Source organism: Giraffa tippelskirchi, chromosome 3, assembly GCF_054371585.1.
Source record: "Giraffa tippelskirchi isolate mGirTip1 chromosome 3, T2T-mGirTip1v1.2.pri, whole genome shotgun sequence".
Lineage (NCBI taxonomy): Eukaryota > Metazoa > Chordata > Mammalia > Artiodactyla > Giraffidae > Giraffa > Giraffa tippelskirchi.
In genome coordinates this window covers 129,710,706-129,728,711 of record NC_137277.1, presented here as the reverse complement: position 1 = coordinate 129,728,711, position 18,006 = coordinate 129,710,706, and positions in this window count along the sequence as shown.

The following is an 18,006-nucleotide window of genomic DNA, read 5'->3' as shown; positions in this document are numbered from 1 at the left end:
ACAAACTATTGCTTCTGGGTTTTGCAGCAGAAACTGAATAAAACGTGTTTCCATCACCTTAAAGAGCAAATTGGCATCACAAGCCTTCTAACCTAGCATTTGAGTGTGTTCAGTCGCTGAGTCATGTCCAACTCTTTGCTACCCCATGGACTGTAGCCCGCCAGGCTCCTCTGTCCGTGGGTTTTTCCAGGCAAGAGTAGTGAGTTGCCATTTCCTGAAATGAGAGCAGCTGAAGATCTGGGATGGGTTTCTTGGAGAGGTTCTAGACTCTCCTTTCCCAATTTTCCTAGTTTTCATTTCAAACAAGAGACTGAAATGATTTAATTGTGGCCTAGCTCAGATTTGAGGGAATTGCTTCAATGATGTCTAGCTTCACTGACCTAAACATTTTTATTTGCAAAAGATTTTATTTAAAAGAAAGTACAGCCAACTAATGCTTAGCCACATAGATTATCAGGAGCCTCTTCCGTGACACTAAGTGAGATAGCTGAGCTGGGAACTTTCACATGTGGTTAAAATTTAAGTCATTATGGATGAAACTGGAGCCCATTGTACAGAGTGAAGTAAGCCAGAAAGAGAAACACCAATACAGTATACTAATGCGTATATATGGAATTTGAAAGATGGTAACGATAACCCTATATGCGAGACAGAATAAGAGACACAGATGCATAAAACAGTCTTATGGACTCTGAGGGAGAAGGTGAGGGTGGGACGTTCTGGGACAATAGCATTGAAACATGTATATTATCATATGTGAAACAGAACACCATTCCAGGTTCGATGCATGAGACAAATGCTCAGGGCCGGGGCAATGGGATGACCCAGAGGGATGGGATGGGGAGGGAGGTGGGAGGGGGGTTCAGGATGGGGAACACATGTAAACCCATGGCTGATTCATGTCAATGTATGGCAAAAACCACTACAATATTGTAAAGTAATTAGCCCCCAACTAAAATAAATAAATTTATTAAAAAAAATTTAAGTCATTAATGAAAAGGTATCTAGCAATAGTGGGAAAAGAGTTGAAAAAAGGTGAGTTTTTCATGAAACTGAATGTAGGTATTTTCAGAGAACCTGATAACCTCAGGAACAGATTTTATGGCTGTTTCCAATATCATTTAGTTCAATTGCTATAATTGCTCAAGTAATCTTTGGATGATCTGTTTGGTGGGCAGGCTTCTCTTCCCATTGAGGGACACATGTTATCTGAAGGGCATGTATAACTTACATATAATCCAGGATATTAATCAGTATGGAGAGCGAAATGGCAACCCACTTCACTATTCTTGCCTGAAAAATCCTGTGGATAGAAGAGTTCAGAGGATTACAGTCCATGGGGTAGCTGAGAGTCAGACACGACTGAATGACTGAGCACATTAATCAGTAGAGGGAACATCAGCACATTATTTTAGTCATGGTTGGTCAGTTACAAAGAAGAGAAAACTAATCAATTTAAATCCTTTTTTAAAGAGTTTATTGGAAGAAAAGTATAGGTTTCATGGGAAGTATAAGGACATGAGATGGTTTTCTCTCTTCTTTTTCTTTATCACCTACTGTTTCTCTCTTCAATTAGCAACTTTATCTTGCTTTTACAACTTCCAGTTCATAATGACTTTTGGGCTCTGAGGGCACTTGTCTTTTTAGTTATCCTTATTTTTGTCATCATATTGAAACAGGCTGGGACAGGAGATCCTTTGCCACATTGATGCAATGCTTGCACCTGTCTCCTCAAGCAAAAAAAAAAAAAAAAAAAAGCTGTAAGGGACTAAAAGTAACAGTGTGCATGCACAGTTGGGGCAAATTCTGGACAAAAAGATACAAAAAGATCCAAAAGGTCCAATTGCCACCTCTGAAGAGCTGAGAGCAAAAAACAGAGGTCAGGAGTAAAAGCGGGGTACTGGGCATGCCACTTGCATCCAACACCACCAAAAGGATGGGCAGATGGTAAGCCACCCCTCCTGCCTGAACCCTGGACATACCTCTACCCTCACCCCATATAAGGAACCAACTCGCACACCCACCCACCCCACTTAGGCAGCAAGCAAGGGAAGCTATTATTTGTTCTCATTTCCCATTGCTGCAGCAGAGTCCCCAGTCAAGCCTTGCCTGAATTTCTTTTCTGCCCTCTTATCAATTTCTATTTCTTGGCAAAGTCCAAAAATCCCTGTGAGTATCAGTATCACATTTTGTCTGTGAAGAACCAGCCTTGAGATTGGTGTGGCAAGGGATACCTGACCCGACCAGAGCCAAAACTTTTCTGAGACTTTAGCAGAATCTCCTGAGAGACAGGACATGCATGGGGAGGACTTGAGACTGGAGCTGCCAACACCATCCAGCCTTGTAAAGCCCTAGCCTCATGTCAATACAGCAGATACAGAAAAAGATGGAAAGAAGCTATGCTCTGATGGTAGTTTTTGATACCTGAATCCTGGCTGCATGTGAAGCCAGTCTTTCTTGTTAGTTTCATGAGCCAATAACTTTCTTTTTTGCTTAAGTCATTTTGAACCAGGTATCCTGTCAGGCAGGCTTCCCTAGTGGCTCAGTGATAAAGAATCCACCTGCCACTGCAGGAGATGCGGTTCAATCCCTGAGATGGGAAGATCCCTTGGAAAAGGAAATGGCAACTCATTCCAGTATTCTAGCCTGGAAAATCCCATGGACAGAGGAACCTGGCGGGTTACAGTCGTTGGGGTTGCAAAAGAGCTGGGCATGACTTAAACACTGAACAACAACAACATTCTGTCATGCATATCCCTGAAAGTCCCAAATGCTGTAAGCCATCAGCCCTGGATTCCACTGAGTCAACCCCATTCCTGACCTGACCTCATAGCTCTAGACTCCTGGTTGGCCTTGTTAGACAGGGCTTGCTCAGGAAGGAATAGAGTTCACTGTGGTATGTGGGACAATTCTTTGCAGAGCTAAAGGTGGGGCAGAGTGAGAGGAAGTCATTAACCTCTTCATTTATATTCACTAATTAGAAGTTTGATCTCATAATTAGCCTAAACATGTCCTGTCTTCATTAAAGTCATTAATAGCAAAATATAAGTTATCACTGATAATCTACAGAAATCACTTCCAACTTCCTAAATAATGCTTGTGATTTTTTTCACATGCAAGTCTAATGGAAATTTAGAAAATGTTCATTTCCTTGTTATTCTTCTGTGGACATGTTAGCAATATTTTAAATTTTTCATTATACCAACTTTAATTTTAAAATTAAAGACACTGGATGGCATAGGAGGTCAAATTTAAGTGATAAATGAAAATGTATCTGATAAGAAATGCTTTTCATTCTATTTCTTCATTATGGGAATAACCCAATTCTTAGATTTAAAAATATTTCTAATAAGTCATCATGCAAATAATCTTCTCCCATAGCTTTTCTTTCAAGAGACCAAATTTATTTCATCAGAAAATAATAAATCTCATGCTCAGAATCCATTTCTTAGCCAAGAGTGGCACCACTGAAGTTGTTCATTGCTCCAACTAAAATTTAAAATCGTTTAGGAAGGGTAAGGGCATGACTTTCCCATATATGTTTTAATCCCACATTTAACATTTCATAGAAATAAATCAATTTGGGGAAAGGAAATCCAAAAAAAGAAGGGATGTATGTATACATATAGCTGATTCACTTTGCTGTAGAGTAGAAACTAACACAATATTGTAAAGTAACTATACCTCAGTAAAAAGTAATTAAAAAAAAAAAAGAAAGAAATAGGTTCCACTAACATATTTCTGTTTTGACAGTACAGACAGTAAAGATCTGCATCTTTCAGCCTGGGAAGGAGGAGGGCTTGGAATTACCCTCAGGTTAGCATCTACTTGCATGATGTTGGCAGGTTATATGTAATATGGGTAAGCCTTTGTTTCTTCATATTATATTATAGATAATAGTATTTATACCATAGCTTTAATGGGGTAATTAAATGAGGTGGTATATGTAAATCATATAATAGATACTCAATGTTGTTATGTACCAGCTAGTACTTAAGGTAACAAATAATTTCCCATTATAACAGATACATTCATAATTCACAAATGTCCCTTTTCCACCAGTTGTCAACATTGTCATAAATCTTGCAGAGTTATAAAATTAAATCTACATTTTTCATGAATTGAAATGTTAATGCCCTGTTAAAGCTACTGAAATGTCTGATTCTGCTACTAATTGGCTCTGTGACCGGGGACAAGCATTTAACCAATGTGAGTTTTGTAAAATGACAAGATTGGGCTGCCCGTGATAAATTTTAGGGTCTCTTCTAGCTCTGTCATTCTTCTCCTTGAATCTTATAATGCAGTTAAGTTGCTATGTAATATTATATGAGTCATCATGGGATAATCACATCTTGATTTTAAATGAATTCATATTCTTCTCACAAGAAGAAAAATGGCTGCCATCTAAAACTAGCCTCCCAAATAAGAATTAGGATAAAAGCAGAGAGAGAGAGAGTGAATGAAAGATGACAGTACAGTAATTCATGTGCTCAGATTTTATAATTTTGGAAATCTCTAGAAATAATTTTTTAAACTTGAAGATCAATTTTGTGACAGGTGTAGTGGAAGAAAATGTGTAGCCAGACACGGTGGACACTTACCCATTAGATTTACAATCTATGGCTCCCCATGCAAAACTCCAAACCCAAGATGCCTCTGTTATAGGAAACCCTAATGAGTGCTGTGCTTCTATTTTTCTGAAACTGCAAAACAGATTTGTCTATTAACCACTCCTTTGGTATTTATTTTGAAACCAACTGTGCAGTTCTTGGCCCCTTCACGTACAAACGATGCCAGCTCTTACACAATTCCACAGAATTCTTGCACAGTTCTCGCTTGCTCTGTCCAATTTTTTTCTTACTTTCCCCTCTTTCCCCTCGTAAATGGTGAGCATCTCAGAAATGATGATCCCATTAGAAGGAGATCTGTACACAATGGTCTATAAGACACTGAAGGAAAAATTCAAAAGATGCCTCCACACAAAAGTGGAGGAAAGTCACATAAATTAAATTTCAAACAGAAGAAAGTGCTGTGTGTGGAGAGCCCCGACTCTCTGACAGATGGCACACAGTGCTTGCTGGGCAGTGCTCGAGGTTTGCTCCATTGCAAATACAGAAATAATAAAACCGTTTAGCAATTTTAAAGAGCTCTATAATGAAGTATGTCATTCTAACAAATAAAGGTTTACTAAGGTAGAACAGCCAGGATTTAAGGGGTCTTAAACTAGGATACTATTTAATTTATGTAAATGTCATTCTCAGGTGGCAAAACTTCAAGAACTTCAACTTGTACATGTGTGTAGGTGTTCATGGCTATGAGTACAAGCACAATGAGGTCTTAAGTTTTAAGCGATGTATGCGGTTCATGGGGTCGCAAAGAGTCAGACAAGACTGAGCGACTGAATTGAACTGAATGCTCATTTGAAATTTTCTTGAGCTTAGAAAAGCAAAGGTTGCAAACCTTACATTCAGTTGCCTTCGGCAAGCAAGAAAAATATCTGTCAAGACCCAGGTCTCACTGTTAAGGCTAGAGTTGAGAAATGCCCTCCAAATGCCTTCAAGTCAACATTAGCTATGACAGAAGCAAGACTATTATTTAACAGTAGCAGCAAATGTCAAAAACAAACTGTACCTGGCATTTTGACAAGACACTATTGAAAGAGAACCACTTCTTCAGCACTTGTGTAACCGTTGGGGAGAACTCGACAATTAATATCCTGAGGTCTGGTAATAGGATTCCCAGGCTGTTTGGTGATTTCCTTCTGATATACATGAAAGGCACAGGCAAGCGGCGGACACAGGCAAAAATAATCTGAAAAGATGAGGCCTGGAGAAATGGACTGATAGGTTAGAGATCAGGTGTCGTGCAGCTAATTAAAATGTAACTCCTTCTTCGGAAAAGTGTGCTCTCATGGTTGTGACACTATAAAGTATGAGGACAGAGCCGTCATCCCCAGGCAAGAATAAGATGCTGACAAAACCCATCTCCTGTTTCCCACATCCTCCTTTCCCTCTGGTGTCCTCATGCCAAACTACGGCACCTCACCTGAGCTTCCCTCCCTGCATGACACCACAGCCCAACCTGGCCAAACCTCCTGCCAAACAATTTCTCAGAATCACAATGACCAGCAAGCGCTCTCTCCTGCTTCGCTAGGGACCGGCTCGCTGTTGACTAACCTGGTGAGGGAAGCTGTGGACGGTAGTTATCAGCGTCATAGATTCCTGCATCCTGCTTCCTTCCATTTCAATGGAAACATGAAGGGAGTTTTCCTGATACAGAGGGGATGTCCACGTGCTGGTGCAGAACCTGTACTTTGAAATGAACAAACAGGAGGGACAAGAGAACTAATATTTCACTGGACACCTGCTTACATATTACTGTGTTTAATGTTAACAGACCTCTAAGGAAGGTGATAGTGTATCTTCATTTCAGAGATGGAAAAACTGAAATTTCAAGAGCTTGGGGACTTGTCCAGGGTTGTTGTTTAGTCACGAAGTCATATCCAACTCATTTGTGACCCCATAGACTGTAGCCCACCAGGCTCCTCTGTCCATGGGATTCTCCAGGTAAGAACATTGGAGTGGGTTGCCATTTCCTTCAGGGGTTCTTCCCCACCCAAGGATCAAACCTGCATCTCCTGCATTGGCAGATGGATTCTTTACTGCTGAGGCACCTGAGAAGTCCTTGCCTAGGGTTCCAGTCTGTAAATAACTCCTCAGGTGTTCAAGCTTGAGTTTGACTAATTTCCAAGGCTCTCTCCTTATTCTGCTCAACCTCAAGATCACAACTTCATTAGCCACAGGATGTTCTTTTTCAGTAAAAAGTCTGATGCCAATGGGAATTCTCTGAGCTGTGCTAGACGGGGCAGCCCCAACTTGCAGGACTCCCACAAGTAACCCCACGGGCAAGTGGGGGCCCCCCCTAAGCAGAGCACACCCTGCCTATAAGCTCTTTGGGAGCCATTTAAACATCAAAATGAGGGACTTCCTTGGTGGTACAGGGGCTAAGAATCTGTCTGCCAATGCAGGGGACACAGGTTCGACCCCAGTCCATGAAGATATCACATGCCTGGGGACAAATAATCCCAGTGGCCACAACACTGAGCCTGTAGTCTAGAGCTCAGGAGCCACAACTACTGAAGTCTGCCCATCCTCGAGTCTGTGCTCCACAGCAGCAGAAGCCACAGCAGTGAAAGCCCATGCACTTCACTAGAGAGTAGCCCCTGCCTGCCACTAGAGAAGCCTGCACAGCAACAAAGATCAATGCAGCCAAAAATAGATAAAAACAAATAAATGTATTTAAAAAACCCCAAAGTGAAGTGAAGCCCTGTTTTAGGTCCTACCTCCCACCACTTCCTCCACCTGCAATCTTCACTATGTCCAGACCCACCTTTGGAGTCTTCAGAGTACATTCACCTGTCTGTCCATGTGGTTTTCCTGTTCATCTCATGCCCAAGAAAATTGTCCTCCCTTCCTTGAGCTGATCTGACTCATCAGTACCTGTGTTCTTGCCTTCCAGATGCCTTTCCTGGCCACCGTATAAATATCCTGTTCTTACTCTAACAGAACTTACCATCTATACAAACCATGTGGATGGATGGATCCATGGATGGATCCCACCAGGCCAGTACTTATATTACAAGCACATCAAAAACTAGACCAGCAAGCACAATAACTCACACAGACTTCTCTCAGACTGAACTTAAAAGGTCAGAAGTCAAAACCTGTTAACACATCTTTTCTACGCTATCAGATTTCCATATGGGACTATGCCTATAGAGGCTCGAGTAGAAAGTCTGCTATCTAGAGAGGCTTCAGGTCCAAGCTCAGGCATTCCCGCATGGCTGAAGTCATCAGACTCTCTGAGAACACTTTTGTTGACTAGAGAACCCGGATCCCAGAGTGAAGTAAACATGTTAAACAAACGTCTATGAACTCATGGCGTATTCATGTCAGAGGTGCCCATCAGAGTTCAGCTACTGGCCCTGTGCCCATCATACCTGGTGTGGTTCTGGGAACCCTCCCCCAAAGGACTGAAAAGAGCAACTGAAGTCTTTCATATAGAGTTCCAAATTAAGACACCTTACTTCAATAAAATGCATATTGTGTCCTGATATTGCTATTCTATTCACATTCCTACTTGACAATATTTCCACTCTAAAATAATTTTTAACCTCAAAATTTCTAGATTGCTTAATTTCCATCAAGTGCCTTGGTGCCAAGACACTTAGCAATGGTCTTGGGATTCTGCTGGAAATGCACAGGCAAAACAGCTTGCAGGGACTTGTAAGGACAGTACCATGTGGTAGTGAGAATCCTTGGCTGTTGGAGCAGTTAGATCCAACTTTGAAATCCTGCTCCACCATTCAGAAAATCATGGAAGTTGGCAGCTGTAAAACGATGAGTGTCTGCCAGGGGTGGCAGCGACATTTGTAGGAAGCACTAAGGAAACGATTAATTTCCCACACCCTCTCACTTTCAGGTGATAGGAAAAGACAAAAGTGGAATTCTTCCTTCTTCCCCACTGTTCTGGGACATGGATACAAAGTTTATATTTTATGTATTTTAAAGACTGTAATTTTCATTCAGTTCAGTCACTCAGTCCTGTCTGACTCTTTGTGACCCCATGGACTGCAGCACACCAGGCTTCTCTGTACATCACCAACTCCTGGAGCTTACTCAAACTCATGTCCATCAAGTCAGTGATGCCATCTAAACATCTCATCCTCTGACATCCTCTTCTCCTTCCACAAAATTTTAACACTCGAAATTTTTCATTGTCTTGTGTTTGTATTCACTATGAATCATTTATGAAGAAAAATATTCTAGTGGGAAGAGAGTGCTACAAAACGCTTTAGACCAACTGTTGTAGGCATTGCCAGTGATCACCTGTATTTGGTCCTCCTGTCTGTCAAGGGAAGGATCACACATCCTAGCCTCTCTGTGGTTAGCCAGGGCCACAGGACCAGAACTCTTCCTAACAAAAACTTAAGGATCACTAATTTACTTTTTATGGGGAGAAAAAAGTTGAATTCAACTCAACTTTATTATGAATTTTGCATATATTCTGGAAAGACTCATTTTAACATATCCTGACCTGCTTTTCTCTCCTGGACAGATCTGAGGCATAGAAAATTCCACAAAGATTTGTCTTTACCAATATCTTTAACCTTCATCTTCAATTTGTCAGTCTACAGCCTTCCCAAGCCCAGTGTGTGGAGACTGAGCATAGCAGCTGCCTCCAGTTGATCCTAAGATGAGGGGGCAGCAGTCTGTCTTCCTCTAATGTCCTGCTGCAAAATCTCAAGGTTTTGTCAAAGCAGAAGGAACTGTTTCAAAACAGAAACTGCCACTGTCATAACTTGGTTGAGCAGACATTTCCCGATGATCTAGGAGTGACATGTGATGACTACAAAGGGAAAAGAAATGAGTTTCATTCAATGGCAGAAATTTCCAGGGAATACATTTTAGAAACTTTTCTTCTAAAACAAACAGATTCAACACTTAGATACTTTGTCTGCTCAGTTGCTCATCACAACGAATTGGTCCACGATCACATTCTGTATAAGTTACTCAAAACGTGTTTCAAAGAGAGACAAAATCCTGCGAATGGAACAAACTCATGGAAACACAGTAGTACTAAATGAATTTATTGAAAGAGAATAATCTACAACCCAAATTACTGTACCCAGCAAGGATCTTATTCAGATATGAAGGAGAATTCAAAAGCTTTACAGACAAGCAAGAGCTGAGGGAATTCAGCACCACCAAACCAGCTCTCCAACAAATGCTAAAGGATCTTCTCTAAACAGGAAACACAAAAAGAATGTTTAAACACGAACTCAAAACAACAAAGTAAATGGCAATGGGACCATACTTATCAATAATTACCTTAAATGTAAATGGGTTGAATGCTCCAACCAAAAGACAAAGACTGGCTGAATGGATACAAAAACAAGACCCCTATATATGCTGTCTACAAGAGACCCACCTCAAAACTAGGGACACATACAGACTGAAAGTGAAGGGATGGAAAAAGATACTTCATGCAAACAGAGACCAAAAGAAAGCAGGAGCCGCAATACTCATTTCAGATAAAATAGACTTTAAAATAAAGGCTGTGAAAAGGGACAAAGAAGGACACTACATAATAATCAAAGGATCAATCCAAGAAGAAGATGTAACAATTATAAACATATATGCACCCAACATAGGAGCACCACAATATATAAGGCAAATACTAACAAGTATGAAAGGGGAAATTAACAATAACACAATAATAGTGGGAGACTTTAATACTCCACTCACACATATGGATAGATCAACTAAACAGCAAATTAACAAGGAAACACAAACTTTAAATGATACAATAGACAAATTAGATTTAATTGATATTTACAGGACTTTCCACCCCAAAACAATCAATTTCACCTTTTTCTCAAGTGCACACGGAACTTTATCCAGGATAGATCACATCCTGGGCCATAAATCTAGCCTTGGTAAATTCCAAAAAATTGAAATCATCCCAGCCATCTTCTCTGACCACAATGCAGTAAGATTAGACCTCAATTACAAGAAAAAAACTATTAAAAATTCCAACATATGGAGGCTAAACAACACGCTTCTGTATAACCAACAAATCACAGAAGAAATCAAAAAAGAAATCAAAATATGCATAGAAACGAATGAAAATGAAAACACAACAACCCAAAACCTATGGGACACTGTAAAAGCAATGCTAAGGGGAAGGTTCATAGCAATACAGGCGTACCTCAAGAAACAAGAAAAAAATCAAATAAATAAACTAACTGTACACCTAAAGCAACTAGAGAAGGAAGAAATGAAGAACCCCAGGGTTAGTAGAAGGAAAGAAATCTTAAAGATTAGGGCAGAAATAAATGCAAAAGAAACAAAAGAGACCATAGCAAAAATCAACAAAGCTAAAAGCTGGTTTTTCGAGAAGATAAACAAAATTGACAAGCCATTAGCCAGACTCATCAAGAAACAAAGGGAGAAGAATCAGATCAACAAAATTAGAAATGAAAATGGAGAGATCACAACAGACTCCACAGAAATACAAAGGATCATAAGAGACTACTACCAACAGCTATATGCCAATAAAATGGACAACTTGGAAGAAATGGACAAATTCTTTGAAAAGTATAACTTTCCAAAACTGAACCAGGAAGAAATAGAAGATCTTAACAGACCCATCACAAGCACAGAAATCGAAACTGTAATTAGAAATCTTCCAGCAAACAAAAGCCCAGGACCAGACGGCTTCACAGCAGAATTCTACCAAAAATTTAGAGAAGCGCTAACACCTATCCTACTCAAACTCTCCCAGAAAATTGCAGAAGATGGTAAACTTCCAAACTCATTCTATGAGGCCACCATCACCCTAATTCCAAAACCAGACAAAGATGCCACAAAAAAAGAAAACTACAGGCCAATATCACTGATGAACATAGATGCAAAAATCCTTAATAAAATTCTAGCAAACAGAATCCAACATCATATTAAAAAGATCATACATCATGACAAAGTGGGCTTTATCCCAGGAATGCAAGGTTTCTTTAACATCCGCAAATCAATCAATGTAATACACCACATTAACAAATTGAAAGATAAAAACCATATGATTATCTCAATAGATGCAGAAAAAGCCTTTGACAAAATTCAACATCCATTTATGATAAAAACCCTCCAGAAAGCAGGAATAGAAGGAACATAACTCAACATAATAAAAGCTATATATGACAAACCCACAGCAAACATTATCCTCAATGGTGAAAAATTGAAAGCATTTCTCCTAAAGTCAGGAACAAGGCAAGGATGCCCACTTTCACCACTACTATTCAACATAGTTTTGGAAGTTTTGGCCACAGCAATCAGAGCGGAAAAAGAAATAAAAGGAATACAGATAGGAAAAGAAGAAGTAAAACTCTCACTGTTTGCAGATGACATGATCCTCTACATGGAAAACCCTAAAGATTCTACCAGAAAATTACTAGAGCTATCAATGAATATAGTAAGGTTGCAGGATATAAAATTAACACACAGAAATCCCTTGCATTCCTATACTCCAATACTGAGAAAACAGAAAGAGAAATTAAGGAAACAATACCATTCACCATTGCAACAAAAAGAATAAAATACTTAGGAATATATCTACCTAAAGAAACAAAAGACTTATATATAGAAAACTATAAAACACTGATGAAAGAATCAAAGAGGACACTAACAGATGGAGACATATACCGTGTTCATGGATTGGAAGAATTAATATAGTGAAAATGAGTATACTACCCAAAGCAATCTATAGGTTCAATGCAATCCCTATCAAGCTACCAACGGTATTTTTCACAGAACTAAAACAAATCATTTCACAATTTGTATGGAAATATAACAAACCTCGAATAGCCAAAGCAATCTTGAGAAAGAAGAATGGAACTGGAGGAATCAACCTGCCTGACTTCAGGCTCTACTACAAAGCCACAGTCATCAAGACAGTATGGTACTGGCACAAAGACAGAAATATAGATCAATGGAACAAAATAGAAAGCCCAGAGATAAACCCACGCACCTATGGACACCTTATCTTCGACAAAGGAGGCAAGAATATACAATGGAGAAAAAACAATCTCTTTAACAAGTGGTGCGGGGAAAATTGGTCAACCACTTGTAAAAGAATGAAACTAGAACACTTTCTAACACCATACACAAAAATAAACTCAAAATGGATTAAAGATCTAAACGTAAGACCAGAAACTATAAAACTCCTAGAGGAAAACATAGGCAAAACACTCTCCGACATAAATCACAGCAGGATCCTCCAAGACCCACCTCCCAGAATATTGGAAATAAAAGCAAAAATAAACAAATGGGACCTAATTAAAATTAAAAGCTTTTGCACAACAAAGGAAACTATAAGCAAGGTGAAAAGACAGCCTTCAGAATGGGAGAAAATAATAGCAAACGAAGCAACAGACAAACAATTAATCTCAAAAATACACAAGCAACTTCTGCAGCTCAATTCCAGAAAAATAAACGACCCAATAAAAAAATGGGCCAAAGGACTAAACAGACATTTCTCCAAAGAAGACATACAGATGGCTAACAAACACATGAAAAGATGCTCAACATCACTCATTATTAGAGAAATGCAAATCAAAACCACAATGAGGTACCATTTCACACCAGTCAGAATGGCTGCTATCCAAAAGTCTACAAGCAATAAATGCTGGAGAGGGTGTGGAGAAAAGGGAACCGTCTTACACTGTTGGTGGGAATGCAAACTAGTACAGCCACTATGGAGAACAGTGTGGAGATTCCTCAAAAAACTGGAAATAGAACTGCCATATGACCCAGCAATCCCACTGCTGGGCATACACACCGAGGAAACCAGAACTGAAAGAGACACGTGTACCCCAATGTTCATTGCAGCACTGTTTACAATAGCCAGGACATGGAAGCAACCTAGATGTCCATCAGCAGACGAATGGATAAGGAAGCTGTGGTACATATACACAATGGAATACTACTCAGCCATTAAAAAAAATACATTTGAATTGGTTCTATTGAGATGGATGAAACTGGAGCCCATTATACAGAGTGAAGTAAGCCAGAAAGAAAAACACCAATACAGTATACTAATGCATATATATGGAATTTGAAAGATGGTAACGATAACCCTATATGCGAGACAGAATAAGAGACACAGATGCATAGAACAGTCTTATGGACTCTGAGGGAGAAGGTGAGGGTGGGACGTTCTGGGACAATAGCATTGAAACATGTATATTATCATATGTGAAACAGAACACCATTCCAGGTTCAATGCATGAGACAAATGCTCAGGGCTGGGGCAATGGGATGACCCAGAGGGATGGGATGGGGATGGAGGTGGGAGGGGGGTTCAGGATGGGGAACACACGTAAACCCATGGCTGATTCATGTCAATGTATGGCAAAAACTACTACAATATTGTAAAGTAATTAGCCCCCAACTAAAATAAATAAATTTATTTTTTAAAAAAAGAAAAAAATGAATTTATTAATTTCACAACAGTAATAAAAGGACTGTTTTAAATGGAAATCTTTTCTATATGCTCATTACTTTTAAAGCCCACCTTTGGGGGAAGCTACAGAACAACTGGCAGTTATAAATCCTACGATGGCAAAGCAGAATAGAATACTCTTGCACTGGCACAGAATTTTGATTTAAAATCAAAACTGTCCCTTGTTCACGAACATCCTCATAGACACCACAACCAGGGCAATGGTGAAAGGGAAAAATTGCCCATATATGGCAATCAGTTTCAACACGAGGCTCATCAATAGCCCAGTCTTTCACAGGCACATCATTATCTATCTGATCTGCCAAAGCTGATCCTTAACAACATTGTCTTCAGAACAGCTGACATACCCTGGAAAAGTCTGTCTTGTAAATCACAAAGAAAGATGACAGGTTTCACAGATTTCTTCAGTGATAAAAAGAAGGGAGGCATAAAATAACTGATATCAGGATACTTACCCTTCCTGGCACAATGATCTCAGTGAACTCAATAAATGTATTTCAAGGGGGAAAAAACAAAACTTCCATACCCCAATTTTTATTGAGACCAAGTAAGAACCACTGACTTAACCCATTTATCTCAGTTCCCAACTAAATTGAGATTTTGAAATGTAAAGACAAATGATCAGGCAGATGGTTAAGAGTTTATGGTATAAAAAATGGTGAGGAAGATTGAATCAGGGCAGCCGACTGGTCAAGCTGTAGCTTCTCCCACCTACCCCAAATCCACAGAAACAACAACAAAAGATTTTCAGAAGGAAAAGGAATCCACTATACTGCCAGGTAAAGAGAAGTATTCTCCATGGACTAGCCACTACAAGGAATCCATGAAAGCAAGAAAACAAGTGAGAGCAGACAGAGAAAAATGACAGTTCAAACACTCAAGGAAAGGATGTGCTAAAAATGAAACCAGAGATGGCTAATGCATGGAGCCCAAAATAACAAGGGAAATAGACCTTGTGGGTTAGGAGTCTTCCTACAGAAGTAGCCATGTAGCCAACCCTTTCACACTTCTACTGGCCACCTTGGATCAGACAGAGACAGCACGGTATCTGTTCCCAGATGCAAGCTGTGTGAGCACTAAGTTCAGAGAGGCCTGGGAGTGGGCCTAAGGCAGACTGGGGAGCGCTCACACCCACAGACAGACTGGCACAGGCTCATCCTGCCCTTCCCTGCTCTTTGGAAGAGTTTAGAACTTTAGATTAGTTAATATCCTCAGCAAATGCGAGAATGACCACATACATACACTCCCCCAAAACAGAGATCTTGCAAATTTAAATTGTCATCACTGAAATTAAAAATTCAACCGATAGATTGAACAGTGAATGGGCACAGCTGAAGAGCAACTCACTGAGCTGGAAGTTCCACTTAAGTAATTCTTCCAGAATGTAAGCACAATAGAGAAAAGCTAAGGGATATATATAAAACAGGAACATAAGATCAAAGATCTCCCAAACAGAAGAATTTTAGAAGACCAGAGAAGGTGAACAAAGGAAGAGTAACAACAAAGAGAGAAAAAAAATTATCCAGAATTAAAGAGATGATCTCTGATTGAACACAATCAGTAGATTTACTCCTAAACAGCATGAGTTTTTAGATCACCTAGGATGTTGAAACAACTAAAAATAAGCATATAAAGAGGGGAAGGGACTCTAATTAGAATTCCAATACAATCAAGCATTTGGATAAGCTGTTTCACTCAAATGGGCTTTAGGACTACAGACGAGACCTTCCTTTTCATCCAGCCTCTGGGATCAATCATTTCAGTAGCATCCATACTGCTACCAACAGATGGTCCCCCAGGCCTTGGATCTCCACCCACTTCTGTGAACTATGGAAATACAGTTGTTCAGATCACATCTTGGACCTCGAGATCTTGAAATGAGCCACTAAATTCCTCTGACTACAAACCCCAAGCCGATCACCCTTCCCATCAAACAGGGTCTTTGGCCTCCTCAGACTTGCTGTCTTTTCACCATCACACTGTTCTCCCACGCTGTCAAGTTAGCACTGCTGATCCAACTTCCTTCCTCAGTTTGTCTGGATCCCATGATAAATCTCTTGATGTTGCATTAGGAGCCTCCATTAATCTTCCACAAAGCCTTGTGCCATGTCTACCAACAAACTCTCCACTAGACTCAATATACTCCATCACAAAAGGCCTAACCGCTGGGCTACTAGCCCACTTGGACATGACACAATCATGTCAATTGGCTCTGCTGCAAACATCTGATCTCTAGCCTTACCTGGGTCCTTGATGGCCTCAGAACTATTTGGAAAGTCTTTCTTTGCTGCAAGTCAGTTCCTAAGCCCATTCTTCATAGTTACATCCCAAATCTCCACCATTCTTCCAAAGTTCTCTAGTTGCCCCAGCTCCCCTCACTCATAACAAATAACAGTACATCATCAGTGTTAGTCACTCAGTCATGTCCAACTCTTTGAGACCCCCATGGACTGTAGCCTGCCCGGCTCGTCTGGCCATGGAATTCTCCATGCAAGAATACTGGAGTGGGTAGCCATTTTCTTCTGCAGGGGATCTTCCCAACCCAGGGATCAAACCCGAGTCTCCTGCATTGCAGGTGGACTCCTTACCGTCTGAGCCACCAGGGAAACCCCACATGATCAGGCTTTTCTCAAATATATTTTGTGAGTTATTAGTATACAATGATATGCTTTAAATGTTAAGGTAAAATAGGTTAGAAAAAAACTATTTGTCAACATAGAACAATAAGGTATTACTTCCTGTTCTTATGAAGTCTACTATTCCTTTCAATTGCACTTCATCCTACCAGTTACCGTGCCTGAAATTCCCTCCTATTTTGGCTTCCATATCACTCTTCTGTTTTCCTTCCCACTTTTGACCACAACCCTTTCATCTCCTTCACCAGCTTCTCTACCCACAGGCCAGTATGCCTCAGATCTCCTCCTTTTCACTGTAACATGCTCCCTAGGTGATCTCATCCATTCTTACAGCTGCATTTATTACAGTCCTATGCTGATGAATCCCTCATTACATCCAATAACACAGACTCAAATATCCAACGGCATATAATCATCTTTACCAGATGCCTTCTACACATCTCAGCCTCAATATATCAAATCAAACTCTTTATCTATTCATCTACTTTTCTGCATTCCTCTTTTGGTTTATGGAAATACCATCCACTTACTTTTCCAAGAAAGGAAACTTAAGTCACCTTTCACATTTCTTCCTAAAAACTTATTCCAAGTAAACAAGCTCACATGATTTAATCCAAAACGTATCTCAATGCATTCCTCACACGTCATTTGCAAAGTCACTACATCTCTCTCACCCAGAACCTCCACCTTATATTACATGTATCTACACCTGTGAGAGGCAACTTGGGCTGCACATTAGAGTCACATGGGGAACTTATGAAACTCCTAATGCTCAGAGCACACCTCAGGTCAATTATAATATATTAAGAGTCTCTGAGAGTGGGATTCACAATCAGCATATTTTTATAAGACTCCAGAGGACTCTAACATGCACTCAGACTTTAAAATTTCCAGATATGAGCCTACAGAATGAAAGTACATACTGAATACTAAGCAAGAAAAATGAAAACAAATTTTAAAATAAAACAAGTAAAAGTGAAACTAAATAACCTCAAGGATAAAGGGAAATTTATGAAAAAGTGCCTAGAGAGAAAAGACATGTTAGTGTTAGTTTCCCAATCGTGCCCGATTCTTTGCAACCCCATGGACTGTAGCCCACTAGGGTCCTCTGTCCATGGAATTCTCCAGGCAAGAATACTGGAGTAGGTTGCCATTCCCTTCTCCAGGGGATCTTTCCAACCCAGGGATCGAACCCAGGTCTCCCACATTGCAGGCTGATTCTTTACTATCTGAGCTACCAGGGAAGCACCAAATAACCTCAAGGATAAAGGGAAATTCATTAAAAAGCTCC